We start from the raw sequence: 18313 nt of genomic DNA, 5'->3' as shown, positions 1-18313 counted from the left end.
TGTGTGTGTGTGTGTGTGTGTATTCTGTAGTCTACTGCCCATTAGGTAAAGAAAACATGGTCACTGTCTCATGTTTAAAATAAGAGAAAAAAAATTACTTCTCCTTCGAATACATTTGTCAACGCTCCAAAGAAATAAACAATATGTGAATAGTTCAGTACAATTATATATTTACAAAGCATAGGGGATTTAGTCTAACATTTTCCCACCTGAATAAACTGAGCTTAAGTATCTCCGACAATCAAAAGGCAATACTGCGTTCTTCCCAATATGCCATGTCACCTTTGTAGCACTCACACACTTGCAGGGAAGGGACTCGGGGTTGGGGGTGGTTCTGATGTAGAAATTGCAGATGGAGAGCTGGGCTCTGGGGATGGAAATGGAGAGGAGCGAAAAAGAGCCTGGAGAAAAGGCTGTCATATTTGCTCAGAAGAACCGCCAAATCAGAGAGCACAGAAGATTTCATTGGGGGAGAGCCTTCAACAGCAACTAATCCTGTCATACTGAAAGAAAATTGTAAATGTTCTCTCCAGAAACTGTCCGTCCATTGCAGCTAATCGAACACACACGCACGAATACAGACACACTCTCCTGCTGTACTAAAGGCGCCCGGGCGCAAAGACCTAGGGAGCGCGCGCGGGCGCACACACACACACACACACACACACACACACACACTCACACGCTCCAGGCTGCCGGTTGGCCAGAGCCTGGCAATCGCAGATTTCACCAGGAAATCGCCGAGATACCGGAATAGGTGTTGCCTCCCCAAAACTAATTCCTACTTCCCCAAGCACTTTGGTGAAGAAATGAATCCAACCCAGCTCGCCGAGGCATCCAGGTCTCCGTTCTATTTTGGTCTCCAGGCTCTTCGTGAAAGCCAGGTTTGAAAGTCTTGTTTGCTTCTCCTTTAGTGGTTTGGCGTGGAGGGCGGGGGCAGCGTCAATTTAACTCCAGTCTAAACCACGAACAGGTCACAGACTAGCCAAGCGGCTGAGACGAGTGTGGGGTGCGTGACTCTGCCTGCAAGCGCGCCAGCCCCGCAGCTCTCGCCAGAGCCTTTGGGTCGGTTCTCTCCCGCCTCTCCCGCCTCTCCCGCCCCACCCCTCCAGTGTCTCGGCATCAACTAATCTTTTCCTTTTCTTTTGCAAGATCAAGGGAGAAAGAGAACCGGCGGCTGGCCTCGGACTCTAAGCGGTGCGCAGCTCCAGCCCGGGCGGATCGGCCCTGAACCCACAAAGGGCTCCTCGCTCCTTCAAGCCTCCACCACCTCGCAGCCGGGGAGGCAACTGGAGCGAAACCAGCGACAGGTAAGGGCCCCGCGCTGTGCAGCTCTCCGCTTACCCACTCCGAGGACCCTGGCACCAGGGGGTCTCTCCCTTCATATCCCCCCAAACCGGACGCTCAGGGGTCGGGGCTTGGGGGAATTGGAGGGAGGTCCTCCCCACGTGCAGATTCTCAAACGGAAACTTTGGATCCTGGGGCTTGGAGCGTTGGGGGCAGTGATGGCGGGTATGGAAGGAAGGGGCAAATGAGGCACAGCGCGGGGCGGGGTACCCCTACGATTCCGAGGGTCACTGAGTCCAGCCGAATGTGGCGAAAGCAGCCTCGGAGCCGCGCTGTCCCGGCATCGTTCCCAACAGCCCCCCATTCCCTCTACTGTTGCCGCCCCCCCTCCCGCCACCCACTCCAGATGCGGCCATGGACAAGACAAGGAGAGCTTCGTCCCTCCCGCCCCTCGGGTTCCTTCCTGCTGGGGTCTGACCGCGTCTTCTGTGCGTGTGGGATGGAGGCCCGGCTCGCCCGGCCTCCAGGCTGTCCCCCGGCTCCGCTTTCGAAGCAGCCCTCGGGCGCTGGAGAGGTTTCCCATTGCGGTCTCCGGGTCATGGCCAAGGAGGAGAAGCATTAAGAATGGGGGAAAGGGTCCCAAGACAAAGGAGAGGGAAGCATTCTGCAATCCTATTCTATTTTAGCCCCTCGCAGGAGCTAGACTGTCCGCCGTGGCTAGGGGACAAGGTCTCAGCCCGAAGCTCATGAGGTACCAGACTGTGCCTGGGCTTTGCCACCTAACTCACAACGGGTCCTGAACCGCCCCGGTAGTCCCCGGGGTCGTAGATTGGGGACCGCTGTACGCCTCCCCCCTCCCCCCAAGAATGTCCCTTGCAGTCCGCACCTGAGGTCCCAGGCAATCGCCGCTAACTTGTAGCTCTCGGACCCGGACAGGTGAGGTCCATGCCTGGTACCGGTAGACGCGCAGAAATTCCACCTATGCGCGCTGCCGGGCGCCCCTGGGGCCCCTCACGGGGTAAGCAGAGACTCCTCCGGGAGAGGTGAAAATTCCCCAGAATTAAGAACACACACGGCGGCACACCCTTTGCCTCCGTCGGCCTCCAGCACCCGCATCCCTTTCTCTATCTTCCTGCTCATCGCCGACCTCGAGGTTGCCCCGAGACACAAAATTGTCCCAGGCAGAGTCCACCGACCCGCCAGTCCCTGGCGATGTTGTCAAGGCTCTTGCATATACGGAAATACCAGCAGGGAGGGTCGCCAGGGGCAGAGAGGCTGGAGGAGAACAGAGAATTGGAGGTAAATGCGTAAAGCCAGCAGAACTGTCGGTGGACATTTCGCCCAGACCGCCCTCCCGCATCCTTAGGTCAGTTCACCGCCACAGCACGTCTGTGACGGCGGCCACCCAGGGCTCCAAGTCTTCCAGCCCCAGCGCCGCGAGCCAAGAAGAATGCGGCGCCTCCCACTCCTCAAGCTCCGGAATCCCCCACATTGACTTTCTATTTCCCTTTCTTCTTTTCTTTTTTGTTTGTTTTGTTTTTCCTGCTCTTTTCTTAGCGCTGGGTGGCAGTGGGTATGTGGCAGCCGTGTGATTTGCCCTTCCCCTAGTACACGCAGCCAGAGACACAAGCACACAACGACCAGTCCCCACGCTCTGCCACACGCCCTCCAGAGCTCTGGCGCGCAGCCCCTGCTCCACAGCTCGGGGCGCCTGCAGCCACCGCCAGGGTCATGGCCATGGCCCAAGCAGGGCTCAGAGGGTGGAGAGGGGAGTCAACCTAGACTCCAGAGAGAAACCTTGGGACAACCCTAAAGGCCTTCTGAAAACTGGAACTGGGTTAGGCACGAGGGGTGAGAGACTCTGGGGAAAACCGGCGGGGCTTGCGGAGCCCTGAGGGCTCCTGCGGCTGCAGCGCTGCAGACCGCCCCTGTCTCGCCCCGCCCCGCCGCTGGGCGTCCCCGCCAGCAGCCCACCCGCGGGCGGCAGCTTTTCTCCATCCTGCCCAGGGAAGTTCGATGCCTGGTGCTGGGATGCGCCAGCGCTTCTCTTCGCTTCTGACAATCCTGCCGTTTCCGATTGAGGGGGCTCTCAAAATGAAGCTTTTAATAAACTCCAGAGTAATGAACTCGGGATTGTGCGGCAAAGGCCGCGCATTGCAATTTGTGAGCAATCGATAAAAATGTGGAACCATATGATAGGAAATATATGCATTTTCATTGATAAGAAAAAAAATAGAGATGATGATATCTTTAAACACAAGCCACAAACAGGCATACCTGTGCCATTATTGGGGAGGTAATAATAAAGGCACTGATGATCACAGAAGTAAAAACAGTTGACTTGGCCAAGAGCCAATTTTAAGCTGGGAACTGTAGTCGGCTGCAGTTCAGAAAGTGGACTTTTGAGACTTGTCAAACGAATGGAAGAATTTTGTGCCAACAATGTCCCAGCTTTGCAGGCTTGGCAGCTGAGGACTCAGAAGTAATAAATTAATGCCAAGTGAATTGTTATTGTTATTACTATTATCAATAATGTGTTCTAGGTTGCAGCAATACAATAGATAAGCAACTTCCTATTGACTCTCTTTGTTTTCCTGGGCTAGACAATAATGCCAATTAAAACTTAAAAAATTTAAGCTGACCCTAAAAAGAGGTGAGAACTCCAGTCAAATTTGTTTACCATTTTAAAATAAAGTTCTGTGAATGAGGTGGGATGGGAATGGGGGAAAGTTTTGGGACTCCAAATTCCCAGAGCTAGACTGCCTGAAAGATGCTTCGTTTTCCTATAAAATAAAGAGGCATGTTTGTTTGCAGAAGGGTGCTTGAGGGTGCCTGGAGGCAAACTGGAGTGAGCAAATAGGCATATTTGAATACTGTCATAGTTCCAGTAAAAGGGAACCCAAAGGGCATGTTTTCAGCTCTCAACTAACTTCAGAGACAGATGTGGAAAGAACTAGCAGGTCAAATACCAGTAAAAGTCCCTTTGGAGTGAGTTCCCACAGTCCCTCAATTTTGGGAGGCTGAGACTGTTGTCTTCATGTTAAAAAACAAACAAAAAAACTATATTGCTCTAAATTGGCCCTATCCCCTTCATTGCCCAGAAAGTCCATGTAGTCAAGCATCCGGATGTGTCTTTATTGGACAATTTTCCAATTGCAATTCCAATTCCAGAGCAGCCATTCCCAGGGCCAATAGGAATGGGTGGTTTCAGAAGTCCAAAGAAAACAACAGTCCCAGTCTGCTGGCAGGTGGGGAAGGCACAAAAAGCATGAATGACCTGTCTTCAATGGAAGCTAGGCTGGCTAATTAGGAGTCATATGTCTCTCTGACCCGCAACAATGAGTAAATTTAAAGCAAGGACAAAAGAGGGAGAAGAGGAGAAATTAGAATAAAAAGGAAATGAAGAGGGAATGGAACAGAGACAACTGAGGGCAAGAATCTGTGGGTATATCAATAATTGTGCTGGATTCAAACTTCATCACTGATGTCAGTCTTTGTTTAGACTATGCATATGCGAGCGAACCCCTTCTATTATCTTCACACGACCACCCAGACACCATTCTCAATCCTGCCTTAAACTTTTCCCACTTTACTCAATAGGATAGAGGCTGACAGAAACATTTTGCCACACAGTTCTCTTGAAGAACTGTTTTCCTTATTTAAACTTATATTTGACTTGCTTGAGATTTTATGACATGGACTCCCTGTGGCATAGTTCTCAATAGACTCCTATGTATCGAATACCACCAATGTCTACCTTGTGACTACTAACAACCCGCTTTTGTTTCCTGTACCCACTATGCCCACCTTTGGTTCATTGAGCAGGCGTCAGGACTTCTCTCATTTAAGATAAATGGCATAAGTGTACTGATTGCATGTCCCACAGCTCAGCTGGCCTATGTGGTGGAGGTGGTGTGTGGGGAAAGAGATGCAAGTCACCTTTCCTTAGACAGGTATTTTTGCTGAGTATGTTCTAAGTCCTTGGCATTATTCTAAGCATTTTCCCATATGATATTTTCTGTTTTGTCAGTTGCTTTAGACTCTGACTTAAAATACAGCCAGGCATACCTAAGAAACATATTAGATCTTTGTTGAATGAGTTAATACAGCAATCAATTTTCTCATTTTATCACTGCAACAATCCTATGTAGTAGATGTTATTTTCCACAGGAAGAAACCAGCATTCAGAGGGGTCTGATAATGACCCAAGACGATACAGCTAGTAAGTTGCAGCCCCTGGATTCAAACACAAGCTTGTTGGACTCCACAGTCTTAGTTCTTATAGTGTGTCGATTGGCTCTCTATAAATAGCTGTGGCACTTGCTTTCCCTGTGATTGGGGAAAACAAAAGTGTCGCATTCAGAAGTTCACTGATGTTCTCCCCATCTGTTAATTCAACTTTGCATGTTTTTGTTAGATCCCCTAAACCTCAAGCAAAGAAGATGCAGAGCTGAGTAGGTTCTTAGTTGGCACGTGCTTGTTTTGTTTAGTCAGTGATTGCCTCTGTCAGAGGTAAACAAGGGCACCAAAATTTTGGCAGATGCCATTTTCACCTCTCAACAATACTAAGACATTACTAAACAGAAGTTCTTTTGTCTGATGCAAAGTGATAAAAGATAAGTTTGATACCATTCAGCTGAAGTCATGATAGGAAGCAGATCAAGAGACTTTTTCAAGGTGACACAGCTAACCAAGAACTGCATAAGAACACACACATCCCAGTCCCAGTCTAGTTGTCTCTTCATTTTTTCATGCTAAATGAGTTCTCTTTTTCTATAAGATTGTTGGCACTTAGGATTCTGAATTTCAATGGCTCCATTTAATTTTAATTAGTATTTACTATCCACATGTGCTTTGAAAAGTATAATGTTAACTTTGTAAACTGCTATTAGCAAAGAATGAGGTAGGTTCCAGTTGGTTTGCCTCTTTCCACTCTTTATATATCTTTGTCTTACTTTATTTATTTCTCTTTTTTTTCTTCACATGTTCTAGCTCCTTCTTTTATACTATGACCTAAATATACAATCATCTTAACTGGTGCTGTTACCATGGTAATGTTTCATGGTAGATAAGGGTACACACTAAAAACTCGGTTTTCTCAGTTTCTTTCATTAGTAATGGAATTCCTCCTGTCTCTCTCTCTTTTTTTTCTCTCTCTGTCTTCCCCCATGCCCCCTGCCTCTCTCTCTGCCCCCTTCCCTCTCCCCTCTTCCCTCCCAAATCCAAGCTTTCACTGAATGATGCCCTCTGGTGTTCAATAACTGGAAGCACATTGGATTGGATAGGACAAGGACATCCTTTTTAAAGCTTAGGGAGAATTTCAATTTCAATCAAAAATTCAACTGGACCTAAGCAAGAAGGACTTTGAATTAATATGTTTTTAAGCAAAGAGATTAGTAGAATACATTTGTTGTCTGGGCATGTCAAATGTTGTTTACTATGTATACAGTTATGGCAAAGGGGTGGGAAGGATATTTATATCCTTACATGTTTAACATTGTTATGAAAATGTTCTTATGGAAGACAAAGAGATGCCACTGAGATATCCCTGGGAGGATAGTCAGAATATTTTGTACATTTAAGTCTTTAAGACTTCTAAATGGAAGTTTTCTATCTTTAGAATGGAAACATTTTTTTTGCTGGAGATATATATATATATGTATACATATGCATATATACATATACATATATACACACATACACACATGCATAATATATATAGGTATATATATACACACACACACATACACATGAGAAAGAAAAACAGAGTGGAGATATCTGTTAGATGAGAAACGCAGAAGTTTTACTCTTACTTACATGATTGTGTGAATAATCATCTCAAGCTGCACATTTTTATTAATCCCTAAATACATGGCAAACTAGAAGTGAGGTTGATATGATATAAACATATCTTCTTTCTTTCTCACTCCAAATTCCACTGCTGCCCTCTCATCAGTCCCCAGGTTAAATCTGTTCCCTGAGAGGCTTCCCTAGAATCCATCCCCCTCTTTCCATCCAGGCATCTCTTCAGACCTTTCGCACCTCTCACATGAACTATCACCAGAGCCACATGCTTCGAACCGGCCTCCCACTCTCCAGTCTTTCTCTAGTACAAGCTACTCCTCACACTGCCAAAGTGACCTTTCTAAAATGCAAATCTGAACATGTCATTCTCCTGTTAAAAATTCTTCAGTGTTTCTCAACTGTCTAGGATAAACCCTGAAATCAAATCCACATAAGAGCTTCCATAGCTGATCAGAGCTGTTTTGCCAACCATCTTTCTCCCAGGCATTTCTTCATCCTCCCACTGCACAAGGAGAGAATCCACATGCATAGCTGAGTGTACATATACATAGTGTAGTGTAATGACTGGTATGGTGTACATGCTAAATAACTACTGGCCAATATATTTATTTCCCCTTTATTCTCCTCCTCCTCTGCCTCCTCTTCATGGAATTTATTATTATTACCAACAGGTAATGATAAGCTTCACACTTATAATCTAGCCCTTCCTCAAACTAATAATAATACTCATGAAAAGGTATGATATAATATGATGAATTTAATGAATATTTTACATCCTCTATCTCATTTAATCTTTCACAGCCAGGTGCCTCACCTGGCACCCACTAGGTGCTCAGTATATGCCTGTTATTTTTATATGCCTAATCAATATAATAATAATGACATTTTTGGCCCTTATTATTCATAGCAATGTGTTTTGGAAGGTGAAGTCATGGGTATTTGTATTTTAAAAAACAAATTATTTACAAAAGGAGTTAACTTATAAAAATGCTAGGCAACTTGGATGGTTTTATCTGGTGCTGGTAGTAGAGTAACAGCTAGAACTTGTTAGGGATACATTTGAGGTGAGAATAGAGGCCATATTTTATAAATGATGGCAATATTCACTTAAATTTGTATCTTTATCTTCTCTTTAAAAAGAAACCAAATGCCCTGATGTTTCCAAATAACACAATTAAGTGGAATTTTTAAAATCACTTTCTATTTTCAAAATAATTTTACTATTTTATTGCATAGTGTGCCACCCCATAGATATGAATAGTACCCCTCCATTTTATTGTATCAAAGAAGTTGTAGGCAACTTCATAGGCTAAGTGCTAGTTTAAGTTCAAATTTCCAGCACACGGACAATGAGTAACAGCAACAATAAAACTGAGGATCTACATTTTTAAGATCAGTGCAAATACACAACAAAAACTATGGTAGCAAGGCAGTCTTTTGAAGCTATCTGTATTTACTGAGCTCAGAAAAGCAGGACCTCTCTTTTCTGAGACTGAGAATCCTAAATACCCTTGAATATTGACCTCGTGGCAGAACTGGGCCCACTTTTTCAAAAGTCAATATTCATAGTCACCAGGTATATAGTGCTTTAAATGATAAGATTATGAATTATGTAAATATTATCTTCTAAGAAGTCATTTAAAAGAGATTAATTCACAGGTTGGATTATCTGAGATACTTTATTCCTCTTGTAAAGATGTTGAGTCAGGCTGGGAGTTAGGCCCAGGAATCTAGATTTTCAACAAGCCCCTTCCATGATACTGAGGTGGGAAATCACAGGACTACATTTTAAATAACAGATTGATGAATTGGAATGTAAAAGGCATCAAAGAGGAAAGAAGATAGGATGTATAACTCAAATGTCACTGCCAATAGTACCATATGTGTTTTCCATTAGGGCTGGGATGGAGAGCTTTGTTGTAGCCAGAGACTTTTTGATTTGTTAAGCAAATCCTAGTGTGAACAATGAATAACAATTCAGGACAGCTATAGATTAAGAAGCATATCTTTCAATGTAGAGGAAACCTAGATACCTGTGTGTTTACATGGGACACAGTCCCATCTGCATACAATATATCCTTGGAGTTAAATCAGTCTCAGCTATTTAAGAAATAAGTACTTGATTTCTTTTCTATTTCTTGTTTTATTTTTTTCTTCTTAAATTCCTTTCATTAGTTTAATATCTTCACAGATCATATATATCTTCATGATTCCAGAGCTCCTCTCTGCATTCTTCTATCTGGTGTTCTATGTAGATTCTTATTACTAATGTAGCTGGATCAAGCACCTGGACTTCTTCCTCTTCTTTCTCAACTGTAGTGGAGGAGCAGGGAAAGCCAGAGAATTGTCTTAAATGTTAATGCTGATACATTTCACTGTCATTGTTGCAAAATGTTGTTGCACTATGATGATCCCAAGTAACAGGCGGATACAATACCTCCTCTAGGAATAAGAAAGTTATAATGACCTTTCTTGATGTTATTGTTCACTCTTAGTCATGCTGATGATTCTTCTGTTTGAATAAAGCAAATAAGCCATTCCTCACTTCCTCATTCATGCCAAGCCAATGAACAAGACAGAATCACCTTGGAAAACAAGCCCGTTATTTCTTATTTAATTAACTATCAAGGATCTCTTTAGGAGGAATGTGATTGTGAGCTAAATAATTACCTGAAGCCTAAGGTTTCTTCCTTTCTATAAAAGATAAGCATGGAATAATTTGATTGGTAAAGAAAAAAATACATTTCGCACCCTGTTTTACATTGTTGAACAAGATGAAGACTTTCTAATACTCTGCCTTGCTTGGCACTGTTACAAAGGGAAGAGCTTCTACCGTAACCAGCATGAAAATAGAAAGTGATAAGAAAATTCTACTTAATTGTGTTCTTTGGAGAGCATCAGGGCATTTGGTTTCATTTTAGGGAGAAGATAAAGAGCAGCCCCAGGGCCAAAGCATGTTTCCCAGACATGCCTACCGTTTTCTTGCTTTATCCTCAAAATTACTTTTCTATCAGATTTTATCAGTGGAGGGGGCAGTTATGTCTTCACATGTAAGCCTAAATAATAAAGACTTTATTTTTCTTTGTGCTATGCTGGATGGAGCTAGTGAAGGCAGGAGGAGGGGTAGATGATACAGGTTTAATTTCTATTCTCTCTGGCAACTGGGTATCATTCAACAGTAAACAAGCAATCTCAGTTTTGCTTTACTTTAAAATAAGCCTGCCTGGATATTTTCCATGACTAGTTATATCCATATTAGGGGAAATTTCAGAATTTGGGGTGAGATACTCTTCTGTGACAATAATAATGGCAACAAAAACCATGAGATGACAGCTGCTGTTTTTTGAGTGTTTACCAAATTTTAGAACCTATGCCATTTCTTTACATGTATTGTTTCTATACCTCATGCCCAATCTATGTGATAAATTTATTCCTTTTTCTTTCTAAATCTTGAAACCGAGGCTTATTGACACTAAACAACTTATTCTAGGTCTAAGAGTGAGTATGTGGCTTTCGGCATTATTCCCAAATCTAAGGTCAAAGATCAGCTTTTAATGTTTTTTTGTTTTGGTTTACTATACCACAAGAAATTCTTTCAGAGGGTATCTCAATATATTATTTGGCATCTAATTCTGATAAGGAAAAAGAGAGAGAGAAGAAAATGAAATAGAAGCAAATCTCACTTCTAGTCAGTATTCAGAAAATGAAGTCATGAAAACAGACTTCATGGTAAAGGAATCAGTCTTAGGTGAAGTTTTAGAATCTGTCTCCTGGCAACTAACCTCCTGGCTTAGTATAATTTATAGGCTTTGAATTTAAAAGTGCTTGAGTCTTCATAACTATGAAGCTCTTTCTAGGCGCAGAGGTGGAAAAAGTCTCAGCAAGGTTTTCAGGTATGAAATTTCCAAGGCATACAATATTTATTGATGCTTATATAACATATATATGTTGCAACATTTCTGTTGATTAGGAAAACATTAAGTATTGGTAAAATGTCATTATTTGATCTCCTTCTATTTCATACTGTAATATCTCTTTCCTTCCTCTGCAAAACAATTGCCATTACTTAACCTTAACTTCTGCATTGCAGATGCACAAACAAAAGGCCAAAGAGGTTAGATGTCCTAAGGGATAAACCTGCTTGGAATAATTCTGTTCCTGTTTACATGTCCATTGTTAACTAATCACTTATTTGTATGCCCCCATACCTTCTGGCAATCATGACTGTCTACTGGTAAACGATAACACCAGCTAATTTCTTTTCCACAATTAATTGAAATTTTACACTCTTACATTTCAATATCAGTCAATATTTTCACATACTGACACTTTTAATAAAGGATTATCTTTCACAAGGGAGCTGTAACAGGGCTCTAATTAATTAAAGTGATAATTACTCCTCTCCCACGCAGTTTGTTAGTTACATAACACATTCTCCAGGAAATTCACATCCTTAGCATTCCTCTTTAAATTTCTCTCATTTATAAGGAGCTACCTTGGCTTCTATCTCTGTAAGAATTTACTGAAAACTCAAATAATTTTTATCTTCTAGCATTAGGAAAAAAAGGCGGCCATCTTTATTTTCTAGTAAGTTTTCATATTCGAACCAAATAAAATGAGATTTTCTTATCATTGAAATATTCAATTTGAATCGCAGGGGCCATTTTCATGGGAAAAAACCGAGGTTGTCAAATGACTCCCCTTTGCTATTCACCAGCTTATTCCAACTTCTTCATCACAATGCAAGTTCCTGTGGTCCATTCCTCTTGGATCTTTCTTTTTTTTTTTTTTTTTTGCACTTCCATTCCTCAGCTACAATTGCTCTTGCCTCTCTGTAATTTTTCTTAGTGCGTAAGGTTTGTTACATTTTCTGGTACGGTTTAATTCCGTTATTTTAGTAGACATGGAATCTAGAGTATTGGCAATTATTGGCAGCCTTGCTCTCTTCTCCTTTAATAGCTATTGCCCCTGTTCCTATATGACTCTAAATTCATTCAGTTTATTCCCTAAGACTTGGGAATCCAGATCATTGAAATCCCTGCACCAAATATTGGTCAGATTTGCTAAAGATCATTCCTGTTTGGTTTGCATATTTTAATTAAATTACTGTGACTTACTCATTTCACTTGCAGTAAACATTTGATTACATTTTAAAATTATTATTTCTCCCAAACTCCTGAGTGTTCTTACTTTACTTTTCTAATACATGGGAAAATGAAATTTGATACCAAGATGTCAGTTATCTAAAATTCAATTAGCATTTTTTCTGTTACTATATGTAATTATTGAAAGACTCCTTTTTTTTCTTGCTGCAGCAGTTTTTTTTAAATAGACTTTATTTATCAGACCAGTTTTAATTTCACAGCAAAATTGAGAAGAATAGTTTTCATATACCTTCTGGCCCCATACACACCTGCTCCTTTCCACTATCGACGTCCCCCACCAGAGTGACACATTTGTTTCTACTGATGAACTACATTGACATATCAGTATCACCAGAGCCCACAGTTTACATTAGGGTTCCTGCTTGTTGTTGGGCATTCCCTGATTTTGGACAAGTGTATAACAGTATGTAGACACCACTGCATGCATGTAGCATCATACAAAGTATTTCCACTGCCCTAAAAATCCTCTGTGCCCCTTCCATCTATTTCTCTCTTTGCCTTAACTCCTGACAACCACTGATTCTTTTATTGTCACTATAGTTTGCCTTTACAGACTGTCATGTAATTGGAATCATACAGTTTTTTTAGAATGAATTCTTTCACTTAGTAATAACTTTCTTTCACTTGGTATGTAAATTCAAGTCATTTAAGGTTCCTCCATGTCTTTTCATGGCTTGATAGTTCCTTTCTTTTTAGCACTGAATGATAGTCCATAGCATTCATTTTTCTTTGTGATTTTCATTAAATCAGTAAATGTTTTGCCATGCTTCTTGAAGATGATTAGAGAGTTTTTTTATTTTTGCCATTATATTATTTTATTCTTGTTTTGTATTTTCTCTAATCTTACATTTCCATATTCTTAAGCTCTCTAGAACTTTCTAAAAGTGATCACAGAACTCATGCTCTGAATATTTTAATTCTCTTTTTCATTTTCCTTTAACCCACCATATCCCTATTTCAGTACTTAGAAAAGAGTACTTAGCATCTTAAAAGATGCACTTTCTTAGCATCTTGCAGTTCTTATTTAACTGTCTTTATTTTCCCGTGAATGTATCTTTTACAGGATTTTTAAAATTCAGACAAAAAAACCTTTAACTTCTCTCTCTTGAAAGATTTAAGTGGTTTGTTTTCCAAGTTTGGACAACTCTTCTATTTCTCTGAGCGTGTAAATTCAAGAAGAGGAGAGGAAAAAGTATTACAGGGCTGTTTACTTTCCACTTCTCTTTCTCACATCATCTACTAACCTTCAGCAGCCATGGCTATGTTGAAGCTAAGTTGAAAAACTGAAAACCTAGTTGAAAGACCATTTTATGCAAGACCATACTGACCCCTAAATAACCTTTAAATGAAACACCATAAATCTTTTTTGTTTTACCAATAGCAGACAGAGTATACTTGTTCCTATTTGAGAAGTAAGGGAAGTCCTAAGAGGTTCTTAGTATTCCTCTGAGGTGTTTTCTCTATCCTCTGCCTTTAGGAAAATCGATACTGTTTGAATATTGGTCTAGTCCCTCCAGCTATTTAGACACTGGCTTTACACATGGAAGCTAATGGAACCCACTTATTTAACTTGACAATCTAACCTCTTCACATACCTACTCTTTATCTTACACTCATACCTTATATTCAACTCCTTTATACAAGATTCTTTTGATGTTCTCCGGTTTCATTAAAAGAAACCTGCTCCATAAGGACGGGACTTGTATTCCCTCCTTTCTTCCTCCTCCCCTTTCTTCTCTCCCTTCTGCTCCTCCCCCTCTTCACCCTCCTCCTCCTCTTCCTCTTGTTTCTCTTCTTTTCCCCTCCTCCTCGCCTTCCTTCTTCTCAGCATTGAATTTGATGCCTGCCTCTATTCTTGGCACATAGCAGAGCTCAATAAATATTTATTTAATGATATTTTATGCTAGTAGTCTGCTAAGAGTTCCAAGTTTCCTACTATCCCAATCTGCTTCTTCTGTTGGTTTCAAAATACCAAGTTATTCTTTTCTGAAATAGCTCAAAGAAACTCTTTCTAGGTAAAATTTTTCTTTGAAAATAAAACTTCCTTTCTGATAAATGTTTCCACTTTCGAAACCAATATTTTATCTAAGCCTGAGCAAAATTTACTCTAGGCCATGCTTATAGGTATATGGTAATATTATTTTGTTTAAGCTGAATCTAATTAATCTCAAACACATGCACTTTTAAAGAGACAAGACTTGTTTACGCATATCATACATGTTAAAAGAAATTGTAGCCAGCTAAACATTGCATATGATTTAAACAGACTGTTTTTTCTCATATTAGGGATGGATTTAGTAGTTTTCTATTTTTACTTGACCCTATGTAAAAGATAAATGAAAAAAGATGAAGAATAATATACCTCATGAAACTAAGTAACATTCTGGATAATTTGCCAGGCAATATAGTCTTAGCCTTACTCAAAAGGGGAAGGAAAAGTACTACACGTAGGTGCCCACTTTCATCTATTCTCTTACTCTTTCATCTGTTAGGAGGGCTTAGAGTTCCCTCCTAACAGCACCACTTCTGCCTTAACAGTTACAGTGGACCTAAGCTCCTTAGCAGCAGGGATCTTCCACTCATCTTCTCCACCTTCTAGTGAGCTTAGAAGGAGAAGGTTTTGGCATCTTTCCCTGTCTTGAGCCTCTGGTGTCTCCCAAAGGGTACTACAGTTTTGGGCAGTACAAAGTAGTGGATAAGTATATTCAGTTTGGAGACAACTGTGTCATTGTTAGTTTACCTTTAATATCCTCACCTTCATGGATTTAAAGATTTAGTGGGGTGTCCAACATCATCTAGTCTGATGCCTTTATTTTAGAGTAAGGAGACTTACTAAGGGTAAACATATTCGTAGCTTATTATGTGGGTGACAGTGATCAGAAGTGATAGAAACAAGATTTTTAGTCTGAATGTCTTGACAACCCATTGTCAATTTCATCACCCTACAATGATTACTCCTATGGAAGGCTCCACATGATTATTTTCAATCTTAGACTTTTATTCCTTCTAAGAAAGATATGAGGCTATCAATATTCTTTGTTATTCTTTCTGGTTTGTGTGGGACTTTTGATTCTGTTTTTCACCTTTCCTCTCCTGTTTCCCTGATGTTTTTCAAAGGAATCTTACAATTTAGTGGTAAGATTTTGTTGAAAAGGCTGGATTCAAACATAAGTGATTGTCAAAACTTTAATGATGGGTATGAAATGACGCCAACCTATCAGAACATGTGTTGGCCACTGTGTTATTCTTTGGGTCCCTGCTGAGAATCAATCCGGGTTCAATAAGCTACTTTAATCTTGAAAGCGTCTACTTTCTTGCTTTCCAGATGTTTTGGAAATATAATCTAGTCATTTTTCCTGCTGAATTGCCTGTAAATGATTAGGGTTTTCATTAATCATTGCAGTAACTACTTGGAGTAATGTATTTTAAAAAGCATAATCTTGCAACTTTACATGATGGAGAATAATTGAAAACTAATTACACGACGAGTTTGTTCCCTGGAGATGTATGACAACTTCAAAAGCTGAAGAAAGAATGATGGATGAACTCTTTTATAAAACGACATCAAAATCTGCTTCTATCTTTTGCTTTCCCAGTTCCTAAGGTCATTAGAAAACTCTGTTGTCATGTTGAATGCCAAATTTGCAAAAATTGTTTGTGCAGTGTCTTTAGAGTAAGAAAAAAAGACAAATTAGAAAGCCGCATTTTGATGTCATCTCTCCTAATTCTGTCAAAGTGTTTTTCTTCCAAATAGCAGATTACTTCATCCTAAAGTCTTGATAACCATAAATGTAATCAGCTTTGCCATAAATGTTTTCAAAATGAAATGCCTTTTTTTTTGGTTGTCTTTTTTGCTTTGTTTTTTGTCAGGGGAAAGTGGAGGGAGAAGCAATTGGTGGTGGGTTGAGGAACTGGTGTTTTCTGAGACACTGAGCATTTCATAGTCCAGAGAAATTCACAATTAGGTGATAGAATGTGCTCCCAGACCACTGTCACTTACACTGGGAACGTGGTGTCCTCCTGGGGAATGTTGGGAAGGCACTTGCAAAGCTATTTTAAGAGGTGTTTGGAACTGTGAGATGACAGGGAAGTATAGGAGAACATACCAGAAGCCTTGTTTGTAAATACTGTATTCTCTTTAGGGGCTACTCAGTGGCAAAATCAAAAAGATGTTTTGCCAGACGATAAAATGGCTCATCTTTACTTCCTAAGAGAATTCCACATCCAGTGAAGATCAAAACTTAAAATGAAAACATTTTAACGACTCACAGAAAATCAGTTTTTCTGTTTGTTTGGTTGTTGATTTTGTGTCTTTCCTAGTGTGAGCTCCCTAATCTTATAGATGAGCTGATGCTATTAGTTGCTACCAGTAATCCATCAGAACACAGATGGAACTTTGTCAGAGAAACTGTATTTGATAAGGCTGAAAGATAATTTGCTTCAATCTTTTTAGAAAATGTTTTGTTCCTCTTCATAGAGACCCAAAGGAAAAAGAATTTGGATGGGGATGGCAATTCTGTCACAGTTTATCATCCCTCCTTAGCAATGGACCAAAGAGAGAAACAAATAGGACCTCAAAAATTTCCCCCTTCCTGGTCTGTGACAACCCTAAAGATTCCAAAAAGAGTTGGAGAATGGCTTGCTTGCAAAAGTGAGCAGGTCTCACATACTCCCTTCAACTCCATCTCCTAAAAATAATTTAAATTTCAGGGGTATGATCTGTATAGCCACATAAAGAGGACATTGTCCATACTTAAAACTGAGAAAGATCCATCATTCATGTCAGTAACATTTTCATCTTATTATTCTGCATTTTAAACTTACATTTCTGTCCCCCTGCAGTATTCAGTCAGTTGGTTATTGTATATAAAGAGCATATAAGTGCTTTATAAGCAACAGACATTAATGCACTAGAAATGGTTATTTATTCTTCACCGTATATTTCTGCAGACTTAGTTACATACAGGTACTATACTAGACATCTAGAATACAAAGGTGATTCATCATAATTCTAGCCTTTACAGTCTGTCCTGAGAGATCAGATGAGGAAAAAACAATGATACACAATATACAGGTGATAAACCAGAGACATTAAGACTCCTCGAATCACAGGGAAAAATTAGACTAACCCAGCTGAATCTTGGTTTAATAAAGCACTAGAGTCAGTGGGGGTCTTATTGAATTGAGGGGGGAAAAGAAAGGACTTAGCAGAAGAGGGTAGAGCATGTACCAACACATAGGAATGGAACATTCAGAGTCCTGGATGTTATTCTCAGTAGCTACAGCCTAGGGTGGTTTTGGGGAAATGGAAAGGAAGGCTGAAACATAGGTTAGGCCAAATTGTGAAAGAGTCAGTACGCATCCAAAGGTCTATACCTATCCTGTTGGCTACCATAAGCAAAATCTGTCATCGAAGGGAAACATTTTATGTTTAAATCATATGCCCTACACCATCCTATTTCACTTGACATTTACCTAAAAAGGTAATTAAAAATCCGGGTAGAATCATGGATAGATTAGTTAGATTGGTCAAATGGCAACATCTAGCTTATGATATCTGCCAAAATTGTAGTACCTTGTGTTAAGGAAATGGGTCCGTGAAAACACCAAGTGACAGTTCTCTAGTTTTATGTGACTTCTCTCCATTCATAACTTCAAACGGTCTGGGCTTTGGGTAAACAGTAGCCTCATTCATATGTGTACAGTAAAGGAAGTGCCCAAAGCACTGAAAGAAGCCAAAAATTTACCCCATTGCTTTCTGACTCCTCTTTGAGAAGAAGACTCACAGATTCTTGCCACTAGTATACTTCAAAGTGTAATTTCTTGTAGATCTGAGGCAAGGTATGTGAAACACAGTGCCCAGATATCATCTGGTATGGATTTAGGAAACCTGATTTTATGTAGTGGTTCTAATTGAAAAATTCTGAGCCAGGCACAGTGGCTCATGTCTGTAATCACAGCACTTTGGGAGGCCAAGGCAGGTGGATTATTTAAGCCCAAGAGTTTGAGACCAGTCTGGGCAACATAGGAAAACCCTTCTCTACAAAAAATACAAA

At 40.6% G+C, this 18313-nt stretch overlaps 1 protein-coding gene across 6 annotated transcripts in view; it reads left to right on the top strand.

Moving 5' to 3' along the window:
* Window positions 1-506: 506 nt before the first annotated feature.
* The window catches only part of CHRM2 (cholinergic receptor, muscarinic 2), a 155979-nt gene continuing 138172 nt past the window's right edge, over window positions 507-18313 (top strand). For 2 of the 6 annotated variants that reach the window (XM_011995488.1, XM_011995489.1), the window contains exons 1-2: window positions 507-884; window positions 1153-1310. The gene's annotated coding sequence lies outside the window, so the exon portion shown is untranslated. Of the gene's footprint in view, window positions 885-976; window positions 1066-1152; window positions 1311-18313 lie in introns of those variants that run through there. The other 4 variants (XM_011995494.1, XM_011995491.1, XM_011995492.1 and 1 more) reach the window with 2 other exon arrangements.

Source organism: Mandrillus leucophaeus, unplaced genomic scaffold, assembly GCF_000951045.1.
Source record: "Mandrillus leucophaeus isolate KB7577 unplaced genomic scaffold, Mleu.le_1.0 Scaffold49, whole genome shotgun sequence".
In the NCBI taxonomy this organism is placed as follows: Eukaryota; Metazoa; Chordata; class Mammalia; order Primates; family Cercopithecidae; genus Mandrillus; species Mandrillus leucophaeus.
This window is presented reverse-complemented; position numbering and strand designations above follow the sequence as displayed.